This window comes from Sphaerodactylus townsendi, linkage group LG13, assembly GCF_021028975.2.
Source record: "Sphaerodactylus townsendi isolate TG3544 linkage group LG13, MPM_Stown_v2.3, whole genome shotgun sequence".
NCBI lineage: Eukaryota > Metazoa > Chordata > Lepidosauria > Squamata > Sphaerodactylidae > Sphaerodactylus > Sphaerodactylus townsendi.
Genome location: NC_059437.1, coordinates 57,903,507 through 57,920,725, shown reverse-complemented (window position 1 = coordinate 57,920,725; position 17,219 = coordinate 57,903,507).

Below are 17,219 nucleotides of genomic sequence, written 5' to 3'. Positions count from 1 at the left end.
GTCAAATTTAAAGTTTATGTACCAATTGCATAAGTTGTATTTGCTGAAGAAATGGGGTGCTGGTGTAGGGTTAGGGTTAGTTCCCAAATTGCTCCTGGCAGCAACACCTGCAAAGCCAATTGTTCACCTCCACTATTCTTCTTTCTCTCCATGGGCCATGTCCTTCAACTGAGAGTAGAGATGAGATGACCACCTGCGCACCCGGATCCTTCAGCTGCCTTCCCAGAGCCTCAAAATCCCTTGTGATGTCCCAAAAACTACGTCAAGCAGCATCGTTTGTTCCCATGTGGATTAAAAGGAAGGGATAATGGTCAGTGAGCTTGAGAAGTCTTGTCAGCCACTCTGTGACATCACAGAATTTTGCCCCAGGGAGACAACACACCTCTTGAGACATCCTGCCAGGCCTGCAAATCACTGCTTTTGTTCCCCTCATCAGGGAGTCCCCGACCACCACCACACGCCTCCCCTGGGACTTCTGAGGGCTTCAACTGAAGGAAGGTGCTGCATGACCACTGTTATGTAGACTCAGATCTAGAAGCCCCGCCCCCAAACCCATAAACCTGCTTCCTTAAGAGGAGGACTGCCTTGGCTAGAACAGGCTGGCTTCCAGGCTCTTTTGGCCCTTCTGAGTGGCCTCAACCAAAGGCCCAGTGGAACACCTCCGCCTTACAGGCCCTGCAGATCTGGTTACGTCCCGCAGCACCCTGGTGTCAGCTGACGGAGAGTTCCACCAGGCTGGGACCAGGGCTGAAAAGGCCCTGGCTTTGGCTGAGGCCAACCTGATGTCCTTTGGGCAGGGGACCACCAGTAGATTGCCATTCGGGGACTGAAGCGTCCTTTGTGGGAGATATGGGGAGATATGAGGGCCCCAAACTGCTCAAGGCCGTAGAGGTCAATGCCAACACTTCTGTCTACAGAGGAGTCCCAAAGAGTCTGCACACCAGCCTCCTCGCAACAGTTCCATGTAGATGTTCAACAGGACCTTTCTGGAGCGCCCTGCGTAAGGGCCAAGGAGTCCAGTGGCATCCTTCCGCACCACCTTATGGAACCTGCCTGCCACTCAGGAAGAAAACCAGCTGGCTCACGCTGCCCCTGGTCCCTGACTCATTCAAGGTCTGCGAGGCTGAAGGCTCCTCTCCACATCAAACTGTCACTCCTTTTCTCACAGCGGAATCCATCCATCGGGGCAACCAGGTGAGGTCTGTAGCTGGTCTGGCAGGGATCTAAATAATTTGTCTGATTCACAAAGACTGGAGGAGGCCTGTCATCCGCACTTGCACAAGCCCCACTGCAGGAAGGAGGCCTTTGCCAGTGGTCTAGAGCCCCTGGCAGCATCAGGGTCCAAGGGCGGTTTTCCCCCCAAAAGGGTTCTTCGCAGTGACCTCTTTTAGGGCAGCCAGGATATTGCCCTCACTTCCTGGCCTCTGGAAAGAGGGGCAAAGGTCAAGCAGGGAAGGGGCTGGTTCTGCCTAGCAACTCGATTGATTCCCCCAACACACGTGGCACCTCTCCTCTCCTCTCCTCTCCTCTCCTCCTGGGTGTGTGGCCCCGCCCAAACAAGAAGGCAGTGAAGAGGATATTTCTGGGTGCAAAACAATGCAAAACACCACATGGGGTCCAGCATGACGCCACAATTCCTGTGCCAGAAAGATCTCGACACCAACTGAGGACTCTCTCATAAACGCCCATTTGGCCTCCCGCGGAGCCTTTGGCTGGAACATGTGAGAAGTTGATCTTTCCAGACGAACTGGAGCTCCAAGCAAGATATGTCAGAGTCTAAGTTGTACGAACAAAGATGGAAAGCATGGGCACCCACACATATGCATCACACCTACCTTAACACACTTCCATACCTGCCTTAACACACCCACACATGTGCCTCACACCTGCCTTAACACACCTCCATACCTGCCTTAACACACCCACACGTGCCTCACACCTGCCTTAACACACCTCCATACCTGCCTTAACACACCCACATGTGCCTCACACCTGCCTTAACACACCTCCATACCTGCCTTAACACACCCACACATGTGCCTCTTAAGCACCGCCCACACCCCATACCTGCCTTTTAACAACACACCTCCATACCTGCCTTAACACACCTTACCACGTGCCTCTGCCACACCTGCTTAACATTAACTTCCATACCTGCTCTTTAACATTAACCCACACACATGTGCCTCTACACCTGCCTGTCAACATTAACCTCCATACCTGCCTTAACACACCCACATGTGCTTCACATTTGCCTCAACACACCTCCATACCTGCCTTAACACACCCACACATGTGCCTCACACCTGCCTTAACACACCTCCATACCTGCCTTAACACACCCACATGTGCTTCACATTTGCCTCAACACACCTCCATACCTGCCTTAACACACCCACACATGTGCCTCACACCTGCCTTAACACACCTCCATACCTGCCTTAACACACCCACACATGTGCCTCACACCTGCCTTAACACACCTCCATACCTGCCTTAACACACCCACACATGTGCCTCACACCTGCCTTAACACACCTCCATACCTGCCTTAACACACCCACACATGTGCCTCACACCTGCCTTAACACACCTCCATACCTGCCTTAACACACCCACATGTGCCTCACACCTGCCTTAACACACCTCCATACCTACCTTAATGCACCCACACATATGCCTCATACCTGCCTTAACACACCCACACATATGCCTCACACCTGTCTTAACACACCTCCATACCTGCCTTAACACACCCACACATGTGCCTCACAGGTGAGCTGGAGAGAGGGGGGGGGCTGGAACGAGGAGAGAAGCTGCCCAGAAAAACAAGACCCTGCCGAGGGAGGGGCAGGCTCACACTCCACTTTGGCTTGGCAGATCTCCACTTTCTGGAAGCCGTAAATGGGTTCTTTGCGGGGAAGTGAGTGGAAAACGTTGCCTCATCTTCTTGGATTCCTCATCAAAAACACAGTCTTGTATCATGAGGCTGAGCTGGAAGAAGTAAAAATCCAAGGAGTAAAACCAGGATTTGTTTAAACTGTGTGAAAACCCCAATAAATCTCCTCTGGCTGGGAAGGAGTCATGGCCAAGCCACGCCGGACCGCTGCTGGGGAGCGCTCTCCTCACAGGAACCCGCTTGGAGACGCTCCAAGGAGGACGGCTGGAGCTGGAGCTGGAGCTGGGCTTCTCGGCACACCACAGAAGGGACCCCTGCCGGGCGTGCCTCTCTCTGCTGGGCTCTTGCGGTCGGAGGGAGGAACTGGCCGCCCCCCCCCCCGCCTGCTCCACAGGCATTCTGAAAGGCTCCTCTAAGCCAGCCCCCCTCTGACTAGCCAGCAAACAAGCGACTTGTGCCTCCAGAGTGCGGGTTCCTGTGGTGGCGACACCTCTGTCTGGAAAAACTGGACAGCCTGCAAGGGAAGGCTGGATGGATAATCAGCACTACATTCATGGAGGCTATTGACAGAGGGGGGGGCTGTTGCCCCTGCAGGGGGCCACCCCCCGCAAAGCTCATTTGCTTAGATCGTCACCTGTGCTGCAAGAATGCCCCCGAGGCTTGGCAGGCAGGCAGAGGCTCTGTGCACCGTGCACCAACTTGGCCTACGTTTTCGAAGTGTGCAGCACCACAGCCGCTTGACTGCCTGTTTCCGCCCACGGCACGTCTAGGAGCAATGAGGGCCCCCGTGGCCCCTGGGCAGCCACATCGCTGGGCCCCTCCCTCTGCTACCGAGGGAAGTGCTGGGGCTTTTGTGTTTGTGTCAGTAGCTTCTAGTTATGGCTTCTGGTTGGCACAAACGAGTTGGCAAGCTTGGCTGCCCCAGGGGGGGGGGGGAAGTAGGGGATTCCTTTCTGAACTGCCCTGGGCGATGTTGCCTTGTGCTCGGGGCAGGTGGGGGTGGGGGGTGGGGGTGAGGGAGAGCTGCACAGAATTCTGAATGGCAGAAGGGCCCACCGACAACATGCACATCACTCTGTCCTCCTGGTGGGGGTGGGAATGCCACTGGCGCTGACCCTTGTGGCTGCTCCTGGGTGACCGAACGGCGGCTCACACAGGGAATGCAGAGGTCGTCCTCAAGAGAGGTCTCTGCTCCAGGAGCTGCCTATATGAATGTGGCCAGGAGGCCAGGGGAGGGGGAGCATGCAAAGGCCTTGGGGTGGGGAGGAGCAGGGCCTGGCCAAGGAAGAGGAGCTGAGTCGGGTGGGGAATGGGAGACTGTGGAGGAGGAGGAGGAGGAGGAGGCCCTTCAGCGCCTGTGGAGAGAGGCCAGGTTGACCAGCTCCGCCCAGTCTGGAGATGATTTGGGCCAGGAGGGTGCAACACGGCCAACCTCTCTCCAGCACATAGAAGTCCTGGCAGTCCCAAAGCCGCTGGCTCTGGAGGCAGAGACGACCGCTCATCGCCTGTGGAGGAGCCTCCAGCTTCAGGGGTGAGGCCGGGCGCAGTGATGCAGACAGGGGATGAATAGGGCTGTGTGTGTGTGTGTGTGTGTGTGTGTGTGTGTGTGTGTGTGTGTGTGTGTGTGTGAATGTGCAAGAAAGCCTGTGCATGCCAGACTTAGCCCAGACATTCAAGGATGCGCAGCCATGTAGACTCCCTGTCAGTTGGCCGGCCGGCCAGCCAGCCTCTCCATCATGCTGATCCCCCCCCCCAGGGGCTGCCAAGGAGGGGATCAGTCCTGGGGGTCTGTCTCTCTCATCTGGAGAAGGTTCTCCCCCCCCCCCCCACAGGCCAGCCAGGCCTTTCCAGACCTCTGTTTACAAGCCTATTGTCTGCTGTTCCCATGGCAACCCTGCTCCCTCTTGATCCCACAATAGGCCTGGCTGCCATCCTCTCTTTCCCAGGCAACAGTTGGATCCCTGAATGTGAGGCCAGCCTGGACAGAGGCACAGGGTTGCCAACTCCAGCCTGGAAAATTCCTGGAGATTTTTTTGGGGGGGGGTGGAACCTGGGGAAGGTGGGGTCTGGGGCGTGGAGGGACCTCAGCGGGCCATGATTATGCCTGAGAGAAGGATAATAATGATGCCTCCAGGGAAGTGGCGCTCTGTTGTCTGGAGACCAGTTGTAATTCCAGGAGATCTCCAGGTCTCACCGGGAAGTTGGCATCCCTCTGGAAAGAGAGGGAAGTTCTGGCTTGTGTGGAGGGAAGCCAGTGATTCCTCCAGTCCAGAGCACTCCGGCAGCTTCCAGAGCAGCGGGGACGGTGGCCAGAGTGCCCACGCCAACACCACCACCAGCACCCCTGAGGCACTGCAGTGAAGACAGAGCAGCACTGGCTCAGCGGCAGAAGGTGTGTGCATGCAAAATGTCCCAGGTTCAAACGCTAGCAGCTCTCATTACAAGGACCTGCAGAAACACCTTTTCCTGGCAAGTCCTAGGCCAGGACAGGAGTATCCGGGATAGACGGATCAGTTACCTTGGATAGATGGCCTGAGTCAGCAATCCAGCTGTTGCATTCACAAACATGCACAGAGGGATGCGTAAATGCAACACTTTCCCCCCCTCCACCTCCCCACATTCCACACCCTTGTATGGACATGCTCAGAAATGCGCACAATATATCAGACGTGCAAAAGAACAGGCCTCTGACTGCATGCACTCATGATGTCAGAACAGCTTCTGTGGGCTCTTGTGCACAGTTTGGGCACCCAACTGCAGCTCCTCACTTTTCACGGGTGCGGGGCCTTTCCGTGGTTTCCTCCTCATTCCTCTGGGCATCCTCAAAACGGGTTTGTGGAATGGCAAGGAAAGCACAGAATGACAACAAATAGCCCATCAGCTCATGAGGAAACTCAGAGCAAAGTTGCTGAAGTTGGGCACCCAGACTGTGAGAAAGACCCCTGAACACGGAGGACCAGCTGAGGCTTTCTCTTCTGAGGCTGCTGCTCACCTCTTGCTGAGACAGAGAAGGCAGAGCTTCCATCCTGAAGCCTGCTTAGGAAATTCCTTCCAGAGAGGTCAGTTTTTATTGGCTGTGTTTTAAGGCCTTTGGGCCTGAGGTTTACAAAGACGGAAAGATTATGTGGTTTGAATGAGGATTTAGTTGGTCTTGAATATTGTTTGACCTAGTGAGGAATGGTATTATTTTTAGGATATAGATATGAATTAATATTTAATTTTCTGCCTGGTTCCTTATTTTCATTGGGCCTGAGAAAAGCAAAATTCCTGATTCATCAACATCTATTTGACATCAAAATTCAAAGTGAACACGCTCTTTTACCAAAGGCATGTCATGCTGTAAAATCATGGGCAGGACTTTCCACTGCTCCCTATTTATTGACCATTACACCTGTTAAATACAGGTAAGCTTTCTCCAGAGCTTGCTCGGACACTTTCCCTCCTCCTGCCCTTTTCAGAAGACTCGGCCCACGGAGTTACGTTGCTGCCCATGTACAGTAAATGCAGCTGAATCAGTTATCTACCTAGTTCGTCACTGTGGATTTTACACTCACAGAATGCATATTATTACCCCGCTGTTATCTCAGTTTAAAAACTTGTAATATTCTTTGGAGAACGTGGAGATAGATCTGATGAAATATTTGTTTGAAAATTTTAAAAAGGCTACTGTGCTGCAGCAAAACTCTTATTATTTGGCTGTTAAGAAATGGAATGCTCATATAAGCAAGGAGGCCGGCCAAGGAAAGACACTGTATGCAGAGGAGAGAATCATAGATTAAGCGAGAACTCTACACTCTGTTTACAGTGGTGGTGGAGTACTGATTGTTTATCTGACATTTGATATGTATTTTCAATACAAAATTTATAATGCAACTTTTAGTTTGAACCCTATCTGCTGTAACTGACAAATTCTAGTCTCACAATCATAATAAATATTTGTTGTTGTTATTGTCAGTGATCTGCATGATCTTGGGGATTGTATCTTTAGGTTATGTTGCTCACATCTCCCATATAAAGGTGGGACGTCAAAGGAGTTGTGTTATAAATGTAGCCCATTAGCATTGACACTTCCAACTCAATTCCAAGTCTACAGAATCTACTGAACATGAGGAGACTTTCTGATATATGAGTAGGTTTGTTTCTATGTATATTTATTTATTATATTCTCAATGAAGATTTGCTTTTTATAATTATTTTTTTCCTTTTCCTTTTCTCATTTGTTGTTTCACAATATATTTGTAGGCACATTTGTGCATAGTGGTTAACTGATGCTTGCTGTTGTCACCAGAAGCTTTTAGCTTGCCCCCTTACATCAAGCCAAGCACCGGAAGGAGTATGGAAGCGCTGAGACCTACGGGTTGGTGCCTTCCCTTGATTCTTTGCAGTGATATTCTTCTGACTTACTGAATACGTGTGACATGGCGATTGCTCTGAATAAATTAGTTTGATTGGTTTATCTGCCATTTTGATTAAGGGATTTGTGTATGGTAGAGCAATTGTTTGTGGGGTTTCCGGGCTGGATGGCCGTGTTCTAGTAGCATTTCCTCCTGACATTTCGTCTGCATAGGTGGCAAAATTGTTTATGGTTTGAATGGTCTACTGGTTATTATTTTATTGTAAATGGAACTCTATTATTTTAAGTTTTGTTTTTCATTTGTATGCATTTTTGATGTCTGTTTAATTAACTGTTTTGCTTGTCTGACCAGAGGTTTTCGACCCACAAGAACTGGGCAATCCACAAAGCCTCACCAGGGACGGAGTAGCCAGCTGGAAGAACGCTGCAGAGGCTGGCTGAGGTGTGTGCATGCGTATCAGATCCAGAAAAAGAGCTTCTGCCATGTCAACATGCCCCACCCCCTGCACCCCCCAAAACTGGGAGACTGGAAAAAGGGCCTTTCTCCGGTCAGCTGGGGCAGGGACAGCAGATGCCTTGGCTCAGGGTCCAGCCTGTGGAGTCCTACCTCCTCCTCTTCCAGCAGCCAACAGGAACAAAGCTAGAACTGTGACTAACAACAACAGAGGGAAGCATGGCCATCAGTCAGCACCTGGAGTGGCAGAAAATCAAGCAGGATATCATTGGTACCCTTGCATGTCAATCACCTCAGTGACTTTGCACTCAGGAGTCAGGAGGTGGGTCTGGCACAGACTCCCTTTTGTGCCTGCCAAGGTGCGAGGGGCCTCCCTTGATTCATTTTATTTATTTTATTTGTATTAAGGAAGGACAGGTGATGTTTCAGGAGACACCTGGAGCACTGGCTGGCACGTGAGGGCTCCCACCTTGGACACTCTTGCCTCAAACGGGGCTCTCAATTTCATTTCTCCCTCAGAAGCAAAAAAAAAAAAAAGGCTTTGGGGAAATCAGCTGGGGAGATTGATAGAGACCATGAATGATTTATAAAACCTTCCTGGTGGTAATCAATACTGTTTCTGATTACGGCCCCACGCTCCCAAACCCTTTCCTTTATGGCTCATTTTTCTAACCCAAAGTTAATTGAGCAGGTGACCAGAAGAGGCTGCCCTGAAGAACAGATCCCTTCCTGGACTGGTTTTGTGCAGCTGCCGTCTTCAGCTGGGACCAGCCTCACTGGGGAGGCTCCACAGCCCCAGTCCAGTCGGGGCCTCCCACCCGAAGGGACGTCTCCATCTCCACAGGCAGCAGACCTCTGCATCCCTGTGCCAGGAGGCAGCAGCAGCAGCAGCAGCAGCAGCAGGGGAAGGCCTTGCCTGCTGGGCCCTGTTTGCTGGCCCTCTGGGGCAGCTGGTCGGATGGCGCTGCCAGTCTCCAGGTGGGAATCAGCCATAATTCCATGGTGTGTGTCTGTGTGTGTGTCCAACTGTCCTATTGGAAATATATTCACAAATTGCTAATAAATTTAACAGTACTCTTGTGCTGATAGTTGCTAAGGTCCAAAGTGGCATTTGGTTTGTAGCCTGCAGGTGGGGCTTGGAGATCTCCCGGGAGTCCAGGTCATCTTCTGACTACAGAGATCAGTTCCCCTGGAGAAAATGGAAGTCCCTGGTCCTCCCCAAATCTCCAGGGGTTTCCCAACCGGCACTTAACAGCAACCCCCCCCCCCATACACATCTTGGTCAGTGTGTGGTGGGACCGGGCACCCCCATGGCTGGCCACCGTGTGAGGACACAATGCAGGACTAGAGGGGCCAACTGGCCTGACCTAGAAGGGCTCTTATTCCTCCAACACTACACCACTGGGAAGGATGAATGGCCTCTCCACACGAGTTGCAAAGTGGCTCGCCTCCCCCCTGCCTTAATCCAGTGTGTGTGTGTGTGTGTGTGTGTACCTGGGGGGGATCAGCCAGGTCTTCTGGATCATCTGGAGTAGGTAGTGTTGAGGAAGCCACAGAGGATCTGAGATGTGGACCTCATGTAGTCCTGCATTTTCAACTGGACTCCACCCACCCGCCTGCACCTGAGAAGGGCCGTGAGCAGGAGGACGAGAGCAGGGCGGCCGGCAGCCGGGTCTTTGCCGCTTGGAGGCGGCTGGAAGGGGCTGCGGCTGCATCACGGACTCTGGCGAGGGGAGATGGCCCCTTCTTCTCATTCATATATTTCATATTATAAAATGACTGTCGTTGCCATGGCAACATAAAGGGAGCAGATCTCATTACCGAGGCCCGGCCACAAGATTTTCTCCAAGGAATTTCTTCTTTTCATTATTTTCCTCCAAAGGTCAGTTATCCTCTGAGGCAGGGCGGGAGACTCTGCGAAAGGTGAAGCATATTCATGGCAGAATTCCCCAGGTGGAATTTACAATCATCCTCCCCCGCCTCCTTATACTTGTTGAAAGCTCTCTTGGAGGCTCATGTTTAACTCTTTCAACCTGCAGCGCAAACTGAAGCAGGAGGGAGCCCCAATCCAGGGCAGGCTTTGCAAAGAGCACCTTCAGATCTGAGTGAGAGAGAGAGACCGGGCTGGGTGTGGCTGATTCCCGAGGTCCTGAGCACGCAATGCAAAATGTTACAAATCCTGTTGTCAGAACAATTTCCGCAGTCAGGAGGCCGCCAGTAGAGAGCAGGTTCCCATTAGCAGGGCAGAGAAGATTCAAGGAAACGAAGCTGTTCGACAATAAAATATACACAGCAAAACACTAACATGAAAAAAACAAGCAAAAACCAACTGGCAAGACCAGCCTACAGAGACGGGGTGTGTGTGTGTGTGTGTGTGTGTCTTAGAGTGTCTGGACTCGGCCAGGAGGGGCTGCCTCCTCCAGCAAGCGGAAGCCCTTGGATTCAAACACCAGAATGGCAGCAAAGACTCTTGGAAGAGGTGGCTTTTTTGGAAGTGCAATTTAACCTTCAAGCTACAGAAGGCGGGGCCATGTGCCAGCAGCAGTCTACCTTCTTGGCCAGCAGAAGGCCCCAGGTTCAATGGCCAGTGGCCCCTCCCGCCACACGAGGACTGGCCGATGGGGAAAACCTTCTCTGCCTGACCGCCTGGAGGGCCTGACCTGGGCAGAGCCGGGGGCAACTGCATCCCGTGAAGGGGCTTTCAGCGATGGCGCAAAGGATTTCGCCCCTCCCCTTGCAGGGCCCAGCCAACATTCACCTGGGCTTGGCCCAAACCTGCAGGCCGCCTTCCCCCTTTCCGCTCCTGTCTCACATGCACAATTGTGTGAATCAGGACGAAAAGGGTTAATTTCCAGGTCATAATCAGGGGCTTGCAACTTTGGCTGCCCCCCTCTACCTCTCCCCTAAAGATCCCCCTCCCTAAAAAGTGACCGGATGCCCCAGCTTTTTTATTCCCCTCCATAACTTTGCATCTGAAGTGGCGCCTGCAGGTGGCCTCGGGAAAGTTTGGCCCCACCTTAAGCAGGGCCACGCCCTTCCGTGTCTGCCGAAGTGGAGGGAGGGGATGGGGCCAAAGGGTCATGCTGTTGAGTCAAGGGCTACAGGCACAGAGTCACGAGAGGTAAATGTTTACGGGACCCAATTTGGCTCAGAACGCTGCTGCCGAGACCCCGAGGAGTCATCTGCCCCGTTTGGGACTCCCTGGGGCTGTTTCAGCTCGGGGAAAAAAGGCAGGCAAAAGGCACCCCCGTCCTGTGCTGCTGGCCCGAGCAGAATCCGGCCTCAGTGCTCTGTAAAAACCCCTTTCTCGGCCGCTGCTGTGAGTTGCCTGCGGACAACCCCAGTCGAAATGGGTAACCTGTCAGAAGGGGGTAGCGTGCTTAGAAGTGCGCTGCACCCCCAAGTGACCCCACGGCCTCCAATCTCTGGCCCCGCGTCTCCGCCTGGACTCCCGCCGCCGCTCTGCACGCTCTGGAAACAGGCAGGCTGGCAGGAGCTCTTTGTGAAGCAGGAAGCGAAAGGGAACACGGACCCCCTTGCAATTCGGACGGCAGGAGGCGGCAGCAGCACCCCGAGCAGGCGAGCGGTTCCCGTGACTCCAGGGGAGTGTTCATGGCTCCGCCGCGGCCTTCGGGAGTCCTCTCCTCCTGCAGCGGCCCCCAGAGTCATTAATAAAACAGCCCCTGGCAGCTGCCTGGCAGGTTAGTGGTCTGGGGGAGCACCCGGCCCATAGCAGGCACTGCTAGGACACCCCCCCCCCGCCAGGTTTATATAACAGGTCAATTGCAGACCATTTGATATTGATATATGAAGGTCCTGGGGGGATTTCAGTAATGCATTTTTCATCCCACTGCGATAGCATCACGTAGGGATATAGGCCTGAGTGTTAAGTACAAATTGAAGAAGACACGGTCAGTTACGATAAGGAGTTATCTGTACACAAGGCAACTGGTTGGCGGTGGGTGGGGGGGGGGATGCTGGCTTGTGTCTCTCCTTCTCTCCCAAGACCGGCTGGGCTCCTTCCGTCCAGTCAGGCATGTCCACAGCTACCCCTTGGGGGGTCCTGCCTTGGAATCTGGATCACCTGAGCTGTGCTACAGAAGCCCCCCCCCCCCCAAGGGCCAATCCTGAACAGCCAACTGACCCGGCTGGATCTTGGCACAAGATGCCATAAGCTGAGTCAATCCTGTCATCCCCTCAGACTGGCCGCTGCTCTCCAAGCTCTCATCCAGCACCCCACCTCCCCGTTAGCTGTCAGGGCTGGACCCCGGGGCCCCCTGCATGCCCACTGATCCAGAGCCACTACTTTGCAGGGGGCCCCTCCCACCCCTGCAGCTACAAGTGACTCTGGACACAAGGCAGTAGCTTTGCATTGGCGTGTCTGCAGCTTTGCCGGCCTTTCTGTCCAAGGAGGCCCATTTCATCTTGAGTTCTTCCAAAGGGAGGGGGAAGGTGGCTTGGTCCGGCTTTGGGAATCTGGCACCAGAGATGCTGGTGGGGGGGGGGGGAGTGCAGGAGGAGGTTAGGAAGATTCAAGAGAGACCTACACACCTAATTTTGAACGGGGTTGTTCTAAGCTGCTTGTCTCCTCAAAAAAGTTTATGATCAGGAGAAAAGCTCCTCACCTGAAGCAACAGGTGACCAGACGACAGCCAGACCCACTCCCTTGGAGAGCACCTGAAGGTCCATGCAGAGCGGGCAGTAATGCATTCCTTCCAGCGGATGATGCTCCATAGCTGCAGGACTGCTCTGCGGTGGCATCTGCGGAGTGCTTGACGAGGACTTTGTCCGGCCAGGCAAGGGGCAATCAGAGGGGCAGTTAACCCCTTTCATGCAGCCTGTGAGGAGCAGAACATAAGTATGCAGCTAAATGAATGGAATGCATTAACACACAGCAGGACTTCTGCCTGGGTCAGTTCTCCTTTGGTGCTGTGTCCCTGCAGCCGCAGCGCACCAGAGACAGGCAGGCCGGGGCCTTCAGACTCAAGGCTGCATTTGTGGGAGGGGGTTCCAGGGCTCTGTGGAGGCTGGGCGTGGTCTTTGTGATGCAGTGTGTATGTGTGGGGGGGGGGAGGGGATTGGCACAGCGAGCTGCCTTTCTTCTGTCTGCACCACAATAGGCAACAGGCACAGAAATGGTCCAAGGAGAGCTGCCCATCATGTGCCAGTAGCAATCTACCTAGCGAGAACGAAGAAGGCCTTGCTGGCTCCTTTCAGCCCTTCCGCCCCAGGCCAAAGCAGCCTTTGTGGGGCAGGGCGCCCGTGTGCCTCTCCTCTGCAGCGCTTCCACCTGCTTGCTGCTGTAGGCGGCTTTCTGGTAAAGCAGCATCCTTTATTTCTCACCTGGAACCTGCCTGAGAGAGGACACCTCACTGATGTTTTTGTGTGCAAACATCTGGCCTATACAGGCCCCTTTCTTACCCTCCCCAACCCCCACCCTCCTCAGGCTGCACCCCCAACAGTCCAGGAATTTCCCACCCAGAGTTGGCAAAACCCTTCCTGAAGCTCTTGGCATACCTGGATGACTGACGGCACAGAACGGAGGCACGGAGGCAGAACACGAACGCTGCCGTCCTCAGCAGAAGGGCATTCATCTCAGCCCCCTGAAGTCTGAGAAGGGCATGACTCCGCTCAGGAGTGCAACACTGACCCCCCCCCCCCGACCTAATGAGCCACCTGGACAACATCCCTCCCCCCCCCCCAGAGGTGGTTGGTGGCTGCCTCTGCTCTGTTTTGGGAGAAGTCGGCTTCTGCAGGTTTCCAGTCCCCAACCAACCCTTCCAGAAGGAGGGTGGGAGCTATATTCCGCCCCCGCCACACCCACTGACAGCTGGAGAACTGAGCAACAAACAGTTCCAAAATAGTTGGCCTATTATTAGAGCATGCCGATTACCTCAGCGTTTGTGCTTCCCCTGGAATCCTGCATCAGGCTAGCAGCCCACGCTGCCTTCCTCTCTTGGGGTGGCCCCTTGGCCAGCACTGGCATCAGCACGATTGGTTGGGGCCTTTGAGCCGGCCTCTCCCAACGCAGCACCAGCCAGAATCTTACCTCTTTTTCTAATTGAGGGACAAGCTTGGTAGACAAAGGGAATGGAGTAGATTTTTTTAGTGAGGGCTTTGACAAGGTGTCCCCCCCCCCATGATATCCTCACAAGAAAGCTAATAAAATGTGGGCTAGACGATGCTACAGCGAGATGGATTTGTAATTAGTTGAATGGTCATGCCAAAAGGTTGTTCACCAACGGCTCATCTTCATCCTGGAGACAAGAGACTAGTGAGGAGCTGCAGGGTTCTGTCCTGGGCCCAGGGCTGTTCAGTATTTGTATCAGTGACTTGGATGGTGGAATAGAGGGCAGGCTAATCCAATTTGCAGATAATGCTAAAATAGGAGGGGCAGCCAATACCCCAGAGGACGGGGCCAGAATGCAAAATGGCCTGGACAGATCGGAGAACCGGGTCAGAACTAACAAAAGGAATTTCAACAGAGATCAATGTAAGATACTACACTTAGGCAGAAAAAATGAAATGCACAGATATAGGATGGGTGAAACCTGGCTTGACAACACTACACGTGAAAGGGATCTGGGAGTCTCAGTAGACCACAAACTGGACATGAGTCAGCAGTGTGATGCGGCAGCCAAGAAAGCCAATGCAATTCTGGGCTGCATTGATAAAAGTGTGGTGTCTAGAATGAGGGAAGTAATTGTACCACTCTATTCTGCACCGATCAGACCTCACCTGGAGTCCTGTGTCCAGTTCTAGGCTCCCCAATTCAAGAAGGATACTGGCAAGCTGGAACGGATCCAGAGGAGGGCAACTAAAGTGGTCAAAGGTCTGGAATCCAGGCCCTACGAGAAAAGACTTAGGGAGCTGGGGATGTTTAGTATGGAGAAGAGAAGGTTAAGGGGTAACATGATAGCCACGTTTAAATGTTTGAATGGATGTCATGTTGAAGAGAGAGCAAGCTTGTTTTCTGCTGCTCCAGAGACCGGGACAAGAAGTATAATGGATTCAAGGTACAAGAAAAGAGATTCCACATAAGCATTTGGAAGAACGTCCTGACAGTCGGGGTGGCGGAATCTCCTTCTTCAGAGGTTTTTCAAGAGAGGCTCAATAGCCAAATGCCAGGAGTCTTTGATTGTGTAGTCCTGCCTGGCGGGGGGTTGGGCTTGATGGCTCTTGGGGTCTCTTCTGACTCTATGTTTCTATGACAATGCATGAGGAAAGATGGGAGGCCCTCAGCCTCAGCTCCTTCGCAGGGCCCCCAGGGGTGCATGAGGAGGAAACACTGAATGGAACTGGAAGTGGAACGTGAAGCTCTGCTCACTGAGTGTGGAATTCCGGCTCCTCCTTGGAGGCAGGCTGGGACAGTCGAGACAGGGGAAGCCTCCTGGACGCCATCCCTTTAAAGGGAGCCTCCATATTCAGAGGCAGTCAGTGCAGGACAACTGACTGCTGCATGAGAGGGGATGCGGGGCTGGTCTCACCCAGCAGGGCTCTTCTGGTGAGATGCAGCATCAGCAGCCAGCCAGTGGCCGCAGCAGGCCACAAAGGGTGAGGCAGAACAGTTCATACATGTGCACCTCATGGAGCACACAGATCCCTGCCCGGTACTGTGCAGGGTCACACATGACAGGCAGTTTCTCCTCAGTTCCCTCCTGCCTGCTCCCTGATTTGGCTGAAGTGTGCAGGGGGAATGGCTTCCACTCCCCCCCCCCGCCCATTTTCCTGACCTGACGTGTTGAGGGACACCACAAGTGAACCCCTGGGTTTCTTCAGTGGGTGAATTGCACACACAGACATCCCAAACCGTTGCTGGCCAGAGAAAAGGCTGAAGTCCCTTCTGCACACACGCTACAGGCATGATCCAAAATGGGCCTCACCTGTGTCGGCATTGAAGAGAACCTGCAACTCCCACTCAGCACTATGCTCAGCCAGGAAGAATGAGAGGGACCCAGCCAGACCCAACCTGTGTGATGTCTGAGATGTGAACCGGAAGGCCTCAGCTGTGCCTTGTGTGACGATGCTCCAAGGCCGGCCTGGGGAAGGGGTGGGGGACTTGGGAAAAGGCTCCGAGTGTGTGTGTGTGTGTGTGGGGGGGGGTCCCATCCATAGCCATGCCTCCTTGGGGAGACTCCTCTTGCAGGGAAAGCACAGCAGCCTCATTGAAGGACAAAGGACCCACAAAGTGAATTTCACACTCCCAAAACATTGGGTATGCTATCCTGACGTTTTGGGATGTTGCTGCATAGATATTTTTTTTTAAACAAGATAAATGTTGGGAGAGAGATGTCCTTGTTGCCCTTCCCTGGAACTTTCCTGGCCCAGGCATGCCGCATTTTCTCTGCTGAGCCCCAGGAAGGCTCCGGTCCTGCCGTGGCCTGCATGTCCCACCCTGAGCAGCAAGAGGTGTAAGCCTGCCAGGGGTGACTTGGGCGGTGTTCTCAACAGGCTGGCCACTGCCACTCAGAGTTGAGGGATCCTGTGTGTGCGTGCATGTGCGCGCCCTGCCCGGGCCCTTCAGAGGAGGGGGCAAAGAATCCTTTCCTGCTCCCCTCCCCTCCCGGCTGTCCTTCTCTGCATCTGAGAGGCAGGATCCCTCTGACAACTGAAAAGGAGCCCCACATCTGCAACTGAATGGGGCCTGCAAAGAGACACGTTTTTTTAAAAAAAGCAGGGTAATAAGATGCTATTCAGAAAACCACAATCTCTGAAAAACACGGCCTGTTGAAATGACAAGCTGAAACCCATTTGCTAAGCACTGAAATGGGCCCTTTTGTAACCTCCTTCCTTCTGTTGACAGTTACCTTTCAATCTGACAATTGTGCAGTAAGTACTGATCTTTATTCAATGTTCTATTCACCCTGCGTATTAATGAATGGGGGGGGGGAGACTTGTAAGAATAGCCTTTAATGGGCTGACAGACAAGGCGCCCCCATTCTCCGGCTCAAGCGCCTCTTATCAGGGTCTCCCAGCGCTGCCGCCGCCTCCACCGCCGCCGGCTCTTGGGCTGCTGCTCCCTGGACTTCACTCGGGCGGCAGCTCCGGCTCTTCCTGGGATTAGAATATGGAGACATTTTTATTTTAAAAGTCTCACTGGCCTTTTTATTTTAAAAGTCTCACTGGAGACATTTTTATTTTAAAAGTCTCACTGGCCTTTTGTAGTGTCTGAGGCCAGAGAGACGCTTGAAGAGGAGAAAGCCCACCAAGGGGACTGGGCCCAGAGGGTGACCCCCCCCCACCATGCCTTGGGAAATACTTGGAGCGTTTGTGGGTGGAGCAAGGGCAGGGCGGAGTTTGGGCAGGGGAAGGACCTCCATGAGATATCTAATGCCATGGAACCTGCCTCTCAAAGCAGCCTTTTTCGCCAAGGGAACTGATGTCTGTTGTCTGAAGGCCGGTGGTAATTCCAGGAGCTCTCCCCCTAGTGTTGGTCATCTTATTGTCACAGTCAGTCAGAGCTAGGTATGAATGCAGGGCCCTGTTGCTGGCCCCTGAGATAATTTGACAGT